The sequence below is a fragment of the Manduca sexta genome, unplaced genomic scaffold, assembly GCF_014839805.1.
Source record: "Manduca sexta isolate Smith_Timp_Sample1 unplaced genomic scaffold, JHU_Msex_v1.0 HiC_scaffold_45, whole genome shotgun sequence".
Classification (NCBI taxonomy): domain Eukaryota; kingdom Metazoa; phylum Arthropoda; class Insecta; order Lepidoptera; family Sphingidae; genus Manduca; species Manduca sexta.
In genome coordinates, this window is record NW_023595242.1 from 85,926 (window position 1) to 96,974 (window position 11,049).

The 11,049-nt window shown below is 33.5% G+C and overlaps 1 non-coding gene across 1 annotated transcript; it reads right to left on the bottom strand.

The window, feature by feature from the left end:
• Positions 1-3,219: 3,219 nt before the first annotated feature.
• Positions 3,220-3,292, bottom strand: Trnat-ugu. Its single transcript has one exon. It is a non-coding gene; the product is annotated as a tRNA-Thr (tRNA).
• Between the last annotated feature and the right edge of the window lie 7,757 nt (positions 3,293-11,049).

Genomic DNA, 11,049 nt, shown 5'->3' on the forward strand with positions numbered 1-11,049 from the left:
TTTACTGCTTTGGTACAAGGTTAAATTTTGGTTTGTGATAGAAAATTCTCTCATTACGGATCACGGATGTAACAAACAAACTATACAAAACTGTGTGCCTTCACAGCAAACTCGGCTTTTACGGCCTATGGATGATTATAAAGATTCCGTTGTTGGAGATATGAACATTTTTTTGTTGAAAGTATGCGTACGTGATGTCCAGTCTAAAGAAAGTTGTATTTCTTCATTATTTATTACAAGATTATCTATAGACGTCAGTCTAATTGATGAATTACACTTTTTTGTGTAGACATTTCTAGAGCCTTTTTAAAAAACTTTTGGTTTGATGTGGAAAGCTTTTGCGGCATTAATGATCTAAGGCAGTGGTTCTCAAACTTTTTAAATGACGGAACCCTTTTGGGAAGCAAAATACTTGATGGAACCCTACAATAAAACAATTGTTTTTATACGCGCGCTCACAAGTATACTACCCGCTCGTTTTAAGTATGCCGCTGGCGATAGGTATGATGTTCGAAAAGTAGCGTCAGCAAAACATAATATAAAAATATTTTTTATTTAATTGTAACAATAAATATTGTGTACGTACATATTTGGGTAAAACTATGACACATTATAAGTTTTGTTGTCACGTGGGGGAAAGTACGCGCATTCCACAGACCGGCAAACTTAGAGCGAACGGGTTGTACAAGTATAAAATTGTTGATACCAAACTTATGAGAAATTGTACCAGCTATTGTAACACATGTTTCTACAAATACAAATAAATAAATAAATAACGTTCATAGCGTTTTGTCTCTGCGCGGCCGCGGAGCGACCAGAGAGAGGTGTTTTGATTTTTTTTTCTAAATTCTTGCGGAACCCCGACAGAGGTATCACGGAACCCTAGGGTTCCGCGGAACACACTTAGAGTATAGCTGATCTAAGGACATTTGAGTGGTACTATACGTGTAAGTCGCAAATAAGGGTGTTAAGTTAACATCATTTGTTGTCAACTTCATAATAAATAACTCCGTAACAGTATTTGGCTTATTTATACGACGTGCTGAAATGTCGTCAGCAGTTACCTATATTATAATTCGGATATGTTTTTTTTTTAAATCGCAAATCTTTTTGCAGGCAAACTATATATATATATATATATATATATATATATATATATATATATATAGAACGGCTGGACCGATTTCACTTTTTTTTTTTATGTGTTTGTTATTGTCAGGATAAAGTTCTTATGAAAGAAAAAAATCAAAAAATTGCACGAAAAATTAGAAAATTTAAGTAAACTTAACGTAAAATATAAATTTTATATAACTGTCAATTGTTTGAAATAACTGTCAGCGATTGACAGAATGCGCGCTGCAAATTCATAGTTAAGACGGGAAAACGTCTGTCGGGTCAACTAGTACTTTATACATGAAACTGCCATTCTCAGTATTTTCTTATAATCAACTATTATAATACTTCCAACTCTTCCCTATCTTTCTATTTGATTAATTTCGTTGCGGCATAATGACAAATTCGTTTTCCCTGAGAATCGCCAAGCTTCACCGCTCGGTGTTATAAAATGCGTGCCGATCCTGGCTTACAGGAGTTGTAGAGAAGGGTGTGAGGGCGGGAAAGTCTCTACAATCATCTATAAAAGCTCTTTCGCCTTGCGAATCATTGGTTATTCGTATATTTTGCGCGTCTGTTTTGAATCTGTCAAGGGACAAAATATAGATTAAAATGTTGCTTCCTTGGTAATAAAAAGTATTTTAAATGGCCTAAAGTGATTTAGTCAACGTTCTTTTCACGCGGTCTAATTGCACACGTGCCAAAAGATTGCTGGATATGGACTAGATCTTTATCAGACAAACATTTTGTTGATTATTTTGATACTTAGAGTTATAGTACTTTTCAATAGAAACTTTAAATTGTAATCTATATATATTATGTCAATATACATTTAGGTGAGTGCCTACTAAATGCTGTTAATTAGATAATAGCGAGTTGTATACTGTAAATGTATTTTTGAAAGTCACGGATAGATGGCGCTGATCAATTTGTACGTTTTGTAAGATTTGGTTTTCTAATAATCCTTAGTTACTACAAATTTTGTACTGGCTTGCATTTCAATGTGTGGTAACTAAACTAAAAATAAGTTTCATATACTTATATGAATTATAAGTGATTAAATTATTTTAATAAATGTAAAAAACCAAAATATCCTAACTTGCGGTAGCAACATTTTTTTAAATGCTAACATATATACTAAAATGCGCGTCTTTAGGTGAGGGTTCTGACCAGTTCGACTTCCGGGGTTACACACAGAGCCCTTCGTGGTTCCCTTTACCCTGTGGAAAGTCCCCGGAGACAGGGCGGAAAGCGTCACACCTTGATGGTGCGAGCCGGGTCAGCGCCGTAGGGGGGGTTTACCTGCGCGGAGCTGCATCCGAGCATTGCTCAGAGCAAAGGTAATGTCGATTTAAACCAAATGGGGCTTACTCGGTCTGGAAACCTTCTCTTTTTGTTAATTACTCACCCATACTCTTTTATTAATCAAGGGCATACTTCGACACGCTAACACATTTTATTCTTATCCTCAAGTGGCATGCGCAATTTTTTTATGCATTTTACAGAAACTATTTTGGTATAGGTAGTTTGTAACACCGCGTGTAAGTCTGACGTCGCGTTGACTCCTCGACGGACTCGATGTTTTTGTAAAATAATAATTTTCGTACAAAATATTTGTGTTGACCTTTAATTTATCTAATCTAATGTTATTTTTTTCCGATTAGAGTTTTTAATTAGTAATAATATAATTAAGTAATCATCATTTTTAACCTAAAAATGGATTTCTACATAATGGTAATGAAATAATAAATAAATGAAAACTTTAAAAATAACTATCAAAGTGTAATTTTACCTATAAATTCAAAATTATTAGTACTTGTACTAGAGTTATGTGATCAGCAGCATTTAATAAAAAAAATTCAAACATTGTTAATCAGTGATTCATTTCCATGTTATTTTGATTCTGATTTTCGTATTATAATTTGATATGTAACGGGAAATCATAAATCATAGGTATTATTCAAATAAATGAGGAGCAAGCAAATAATTATTACTTTTAATAATTTAAATATAATTATTAAACCAAATTAATTAAATAAAAAAAATATAATATAAAAAAAGTTTAAGAAAACCTTTATTACAAAAAGGAACGATCTCGCGGAAACATGCCCCCAGAGAGATTTGAACTCTCGACCCCTGGTTTACAAGACCAGTGCTCTAACCCCTGAGCTATGGAGGCGACGGGTACCTTGTTGAAATTATAATCTACATTTAGGCATGACTAACAACGTTTTTAAAATGTATTAGGTGTTACTGGCTACATAAACATGAAACATACATAGATACTTAATAAATTCATATCGTGGAGTGTATGATTAAGGTGCTAATATCTTTGATGCAGCGATGGTCGTCAATATATTTATAACCAAGCTTATATATTATATTTAGCTTTGTTCAAATACGAAGTAGATGCAGTAGATTAAATATTTTAAATAAGATTGATAATAATAGAAAAGAATGAAAGGTGTAGATAAATATATTGAATATATAAAATATATATTACACATGAAACTGTAAATATGTAGAGCTTGTGATATACTCGTATATACTTATAGGTATATATTGTATAGGTAGGTTGTGACTTGCTTGCTGTATGTCTGTATGACTGTGCTTTTTATATACATAGATCGTAATTTAATTTAGTAAAATATGATATACATATGAGTGTTTGTGTTCTAAATAAATAAAAAAGATCAGAAACTGCGCACATTTTAGGTTTTAAAAGTGTCTCAACGCAGACGGTTCTTTATAAAGAGAAACTGCGCAAATACAAAGCCACCGTCATTCTATAAGCATTACGGGTGTTTATTTACCGTAGAATTGATAGTAAATGATTCTTATTTCAATGGACAGATGTAGGTTTGTTACAAACAGTTAGGTTGCGTCGCGTGGGCGCCACCACGTACATTTGAATTTTAAAACTCGTTGTGATATTTTTATATGTCGTAAAAGTCAACACCATATAAATTTTTTATAAATTATGACGCTATGATTTAGATGGTCGATAATCTTAATGTTAACATGCGGACGTTTTGTAAGAAGTTGTTTGGTGGCTACTGGATTTTAGCTATGGTGTATACATTGACAACTACTTTGTAATTTAATAAATCATTTGGTAATTTCAAGACATTCTAAAATCATGTTCTGAGTGTTATATGTTTTGTAAGAGCTTTATTACTTTAATAGCAATGATAGAGCAATCAGACAGCCAGTCGGTTGCACTGCTCATTAACCGAAGTTTATTACAACTTGGAAAAGTAGTGCTGAATCAATAAAGTTGAATATAAAACTAATGAGGGAGGTATTTCAGATTTTTTATAATACAATCCGACAAAGGAGTAAGTCACACCATGTAAAGAAATCTCTGCCACGAATAAAAATATTACAAAAATTATCTTCGCGGCGTTTGGAATTTGTGTTCTCACATATCATACAAAAATAGGAGCCTTGCACTTATGCCTAAAAGAATAAAGGCGAGTTGTGTGTTCTTTTACAAAATTTTGGATTAGGGATTAGGGAAGCAGGGATAGCTGCGCCTAAGGAATTGTTACGTCACGACAAGCTGCCGTTTTACGCAAGCCTTTTAAACATGCCTGCACACGTTCTTAACATCCATATCTTTATTATCAACTGTTCATAAACATAAGGTTAATCAGTAGTAAGGTTAAAGATTAAAAAAAGGATTTGCGTCGGATGTACTCACTCATTAGACACTGCATCGAGATCACCATATGTCAATCCAAATGTGGTAGTGATGTGTGACGGATTGTAAGAAAAACTTTGCATGTCCTCACCTAATATGGCGGACGATTGAGGACTTCTACCATCTCGTTAGTTACTAGCGAAATTGAAGGTCTTAAAACAATGGCCATAAGGGGAACATTTAATTCGTCCTGGGTGGCATTGTTAAAAAAAAATAATTCCATTGTTTGGATTTTTAATACATCATTGATATTCTTTACATCAATGTACATTGTATAAGAATGTAAAAAGAATGTAATTTTTCGAAGAAATTTCAGCTTCATTGGTCGTGTTCGAACCGTTGCAATGCCGACGTAACCCATTATTTTATTACCAAATTAAAGCAAATTACAATCGTGTATTAGTGTATTAAAAGATGTTAAACTTAAATGTTATAATTTTAGAACACAAATTAGAAGTGCCGTAGCTTTAATAACGCAATTTCCTGCGTCACTCTTTTAAGGGTTTTATAGAGCCATTGCACATCGATAATGATCTTTCATTGAAATTACGCGTGTAATCGCAAATTGCCAATAAAATATTAAGAATCTGGGTTCATCAAAACTTCAATTCTGATAATAGTTTATTAACGAGGTCAATGCTACTTCAGAAGTCGTTTACAATTCGTTTCACACTAATTCATCGTTTTAAGTTTAATTAAAGCAACTGTTTTTACTCGACTATTGAATTACTTTTGTTTTTATTGAAGTTAATAACAGATATAATTTCTCTGTATCGAAGAATAATGGTTACCTTGGTTATTCAGTTCTTTTTATTGACAGTTTTTTTTTATAGTAAACTACATACGGCCCTGTCTGTCTGTGTACAAAAATAGTATTTAAGGAAAATAATGAAGGGGAATATATATTTGGCGCCTTTTTTGACAATACTTCTTTCTCATTATTCTGTTTTGGTATGTTATTTTAATTAATTTAGTCTTTCTGTTCTCGTAATAAACTTTCTCATGCTTTCATAGCAAGCATGTGTGCATACCTCGTATAATTTAAAATAACTATGCGTGTTTGTCACCAACGGTAAACAAATCATTTACGGAACGGCAATGGTCACGACAATTAAAAAATCCGCAATCACAACTTTCTTCAATACATCAATCGTGTAACTACATCCAATAAAGCACCTAACGTACCATTTACTGGTCGATCTGGTTCGGAAATTGGCCATCATTACGCTGTCCGTTTATGGACGCCGGGCCCGAGAGCCGCCGGCACATACTCTCTGACCGCAAACGTGCGCTACTCAATAATTTACTGTGCGTCTATGCTCGAAACGATGCGAGTTATGTCACCATCTATTTTATGAGTTCGATATATATTATAAATATTGGATTTCTTTTACGAATTTTTTGGGGTGTGTACATATTTGTGTCCTATTAGCATCATTCATCATCATCAGCTTGGATTACCCATAAAATCGTATAAAAATAATATGCCAGTTTTACAAGGTAAAATAGAAAGCGCAGTTTCTAATTGCAAACGGGATGCACTCATCAACACTCGTTTCACTTGAACACGTCTCAAATAACACGTGTTGATGGAAAGTGCAGTAATATTATGCAAAATCTTTGTAAACAGCTTTCATAACACTATCATCTTACAGAGACTGTTTTCTAATTGTAAAAACTTTATAAACAGGTTTTATTTAAATAATATTCTTAATTAGTATTTATTTTTTTAGCAATATACTAGAAAAAGTGTATTGCGCCGACTCTATATTTAGGTGGGCATAGGACAGGTGGTAGAACAGAATTAGAACAATAAATAAACTTCCTTTATATGGAAGATATGTGATATGTTTACGCGAATGTTAGACATTAAAATTAAACAATTACGGCTGCCAGATTTTAAGACACTGTAAGTTCATTCGGCGTAGATCAGACCACCGACAGCTAAAATTTAAAAAGTTGCATAATTGTAAAATGTAGGTAGATATTGAAACTTTCAATTTGTGGATGAACAACACCTCAGTCACCCTCGTGAACACGAAGGCTGCAAAGTCTTCGAAACCGTCCGAAAACTAAAACATTAAAACCGCGTTAAAATCCGAAAAATAGTTTAATTTTAATATTTCATAACTCCTGATTTTAAAATGTACTATGCTATCAAAACGCGTATACCAACAGTTTTTTCAAAAAATCGATTGACACAATAAATCATTAATTTTTAATATCTGGAAACCTTTCATAATATCGAATATATTGAAAATTAGCTCCCACCGCACCGGTAATGCGCTCTCGTTTTTTTCTTGCCTGCTTATTTACGCGCAAGTAGTAATTTAATTGGAACCAATGTGGGTGAAACTTTACTGGTCGCAAGTAACTGTACAGCTGATAAACAGTTTTGATAACGTTAATGTTTAAATGAATTCCACGCGTTTATTAGCGAACCGAAAATAATTTTATACCTTATATATTGGATATTTTAAATTTCTTATCTCACCTGGACTGCATTTTTCGTAAATTATCGTGTATTTTTAATAAGGTCATATTCGCTTGAATAGGTATGCCTTAAACTACTATAGTCTTGTTACATTAAATACAAATAAATGCGGTTTCCCTCTTAAATAACATAAAAAATCCTCGACAATTTACGTCACAAAAGTGCACCGGACGCGATATGCGCCGCGCATAACTACGCAGTTGCCCAAGTATTAAAAACCAAAATGGCCATGGTTAGTACATTTCGAGGCATCAAAACAAAAATGAGATGGAAGACATCATACTTTACGATGCTACATATTAGTACCACAAAACTATTTAAATATGTATGACTCGCGGGAACATGACTTTGGATGTTGTAAATCGTAGATGATTTCTCGTTTCTCCGCCTTTTTATAGCATGGCTGTAGGCGGGAGATTATCCAAGTACAGCCATGTAAACTGATGGTTTAATCATTGCATAGATTATTGTGATAGTGCTGGTTAGAACTTCCTTATACATGACTTAATTAACCGGCTTTAAGTCCCCTTGAGATGACAGGAAACATTTGACTTAATGAGGAAACCTCTTTCCGATATTACTTTATTATGTTTGTTCAGATCTAGATCTTGCGTCTCTTGGGGATACTCTAGGATTAAGTACGATTCTGCAATTTACGAGGACATTAATTGATACTTTCATACTATTATAAAGTCCTAAGTTGCCGAAAGAACATTGCTATTTTCAGCATATTTTATCAACACCGGCTTTGAATAACGTAAATCAAAAATTCGAAATTTAAAATAAAACTTGTTACGAAACAGAATTTTGGATACGTATAAAATTTTGGCAATAAATAATCATGCCCAAATACCGCTCGACGAACTTCGCGACCAATCAAAAAGCAGGAAATTGGAACCTTACCAAATAAGCAAATATATCAATAATTTTGACACAATTGTGTAAGTTATTACCGAGAGTGCAGTTCACGTGCGCAGTAAACGACAGCACTGAAAGGTGGGTTTGATAGGCAATTAAATTAGTCAGCAGTTCATATTAATGACGACGGCGAAAACTCCTTGTAAAATACTGGCAGTCACTGGGTTTTCGATGAATTTATAAGAAATAATTCTTAAGAATGAGCATTACGATTTAAAATACGTAGAAAAGTTATTACGTCTAAATTCTGTAATGCGAGACAAATTCTAAAATAGTTACCAGAAAAAAAATAAGCTGACTAGTAGCATTTACGAATCTCCTTTTTTGGAAATTCTTCGATTTACATTTTAGATGTACGAATAATCTTTTTTCATAAATGTGGTTATCCTATAAATAATTCCACATTAAGTAAAACATGTGAATAGCAAAACATTTGTATTAATTCAAAATACGTTTTCGTCACAGCATGTCTCCATCCTTTTCCTTTGCATTCTGCACATCATATTCCAATCTAGTATCGCTGGTACATGCTTACCTGTTACAAAAAGTTTGGTTGTCTGTAACTAATTTAAGGATATCGTATCCGAATAAATAATTACAATACACAAAACTCACATATGATTGTGTTCGACTTGGGAATTGAAATCAGCACTTTTTCGTCCTTAACCCTTATGCCCCATTCAAACCTTAAAATAATTATCAAATTACCTTACTCGAGGAAAATAAATTATAGTTACTAAACACCAAATCAATTGTTTTATTGTCCAAACATTAAATCTAAAACAACTTTAACACTGAATAGATCATCGACAAATTACAAAATCGCAGACACGAGATTTAAGAAAGTAAATGTTAGCCAACAATAGGTGGGAACTCGGTTCAAATAAACGGAAAATTGCCGCAATTTTAGCTTAGAGATCGATAATATTACGTGACATGGTGCCAATTGTAGCACGTGGACAATGGTTGCGATATAAAGCGTTTAGTTTACACTTTACATTGTAAATAGCTAATGAACAGCGCGACCTATCTGAAAGCATTAGGTCTGTCAAACACAGTACATTAGATTTAAAGACTACATTGTTGATTTAAATGTTAAACTCTACAGTAGATTTTTAATCAAGGTTGTATGCTATTTTATTAAGTTAGTAATTTTTGTAAAATTTTTAACAAGTGGGACTTTTTAACCACCACAAATTAGATTTTTCGTTCAAATATAAATGTGGTCACGGAATGGAGCATGAAGGCTGCATAGACTTCGAAATTCTGGAGGAAATAATAATATAAATAACCGCTATAAAATCCGTAAATACTTTTATTTAAATGTCTAACATTCGCGTAAACGAGAGAAATCATTGGATTTTTCGTCTTTTGTCCTCTAATAATGAAGAAAGTAAATATAGATTGTGTATTTCAATTAGACCTTTGTTAACTACTGCTTCACATCGCTTTTTTTTACGCCTGTGCGTATCATAATTTCAACGGAATAATTATTTCGGTCATTAACGATCTGGTGTCAAATAATTTGCATCCAAGTGAAAATCTTAAGTAATTTAAATAATTGCGTAAAGGTGACGACCGTGTGTTAACATTAATTTAGTATAACAGGTTTGTTGATCAATATTTGCCTTGGTATGCGATTATTCATATAGTTCTGGACGCCCCGCGGTTTTTCTTCCTTAGTGAGGCATTTTTGAGAAAGTACTGGGCAATACTGAGATTATGGAGACTAGAGATGATACTAAACAATCAAATAAGAAATTATGGTGAAATAGAATATGTATGTTATGTTCCACCGATAATATGTCTATTATCGTTACTTTAAAGTGTCATGTAAAAATGGCAAGATTTTCCATATTTATATTTTAAGTTTTTTCATTCCGCAAAGTAGAGGTCTTGGAAAGGAAAACATAAGGCGCTGGTGTAAATAAACGAGCAAACAAATTTTTCGCCTTCTACCTAACAATCCTCAGCTTCTGAACTGTAATTATATAAAATATTCAACGTACAAACTACACAACGTTTATTAATGTAGTAAGGCGGCCAATCCGTCTGATCAGCAGAGCGCAGCGTCGGCCGCGACGTGTGCGCCGCGCCGTGAGGACCAGGTTCGGTTACCGACTGACGCCGTATCACCCATTACGTCCAGTAAGGGTGCTGTTCATCTTGAGCGAAGCGATGATTTCGCGAGTTTTTTTATTAACAAGTAAGATAGGCCGCTTTTACTAAGGAATGTTACATGTCTGTTAACTAATTGCTGTTTTGCCATTATCTTGATTACAACAAATATGAAAGATTCAAAGAGATAAACCACAATTTGGAAATATTATCAAGGTAATGTGCAAAGTTGCGTAAAGATCATTGGACAGAAATTATTTTGATTTTCCATTTTTTTATCGACCTGAAAACTAACGACTAGAAACCATTTCAGGTAAATCGTCTCTTCAAGTAATATTTATATGTAGCTATATTTACCTAATCACCGACAGTAGTAACACTTTTCAATTTATGGTGTATAATCCGTTATGGAAAATAAATCTTGATGCATATTCTTCTTACAAATTCCTTTTTTTGTATTAACTTTATTTGAAATAGTGAAAAAGTTTACGTGCATGCAGATCAGAAAATACAGGTAACATACTGAACATCTTGTACAAATACCATGCTAACGCTAAGTCGCTTTCGCTCGCATCGCAACCACGTAGGGTCATCGTCAGACATCCGACGTAAGACTGGTACTTTATGACACGGCGCAACATGTCCAATGTCTGCTGCTTTGTTCCTACCGAGGGCACCTTGGCATAAGCTTACGGCGTATATC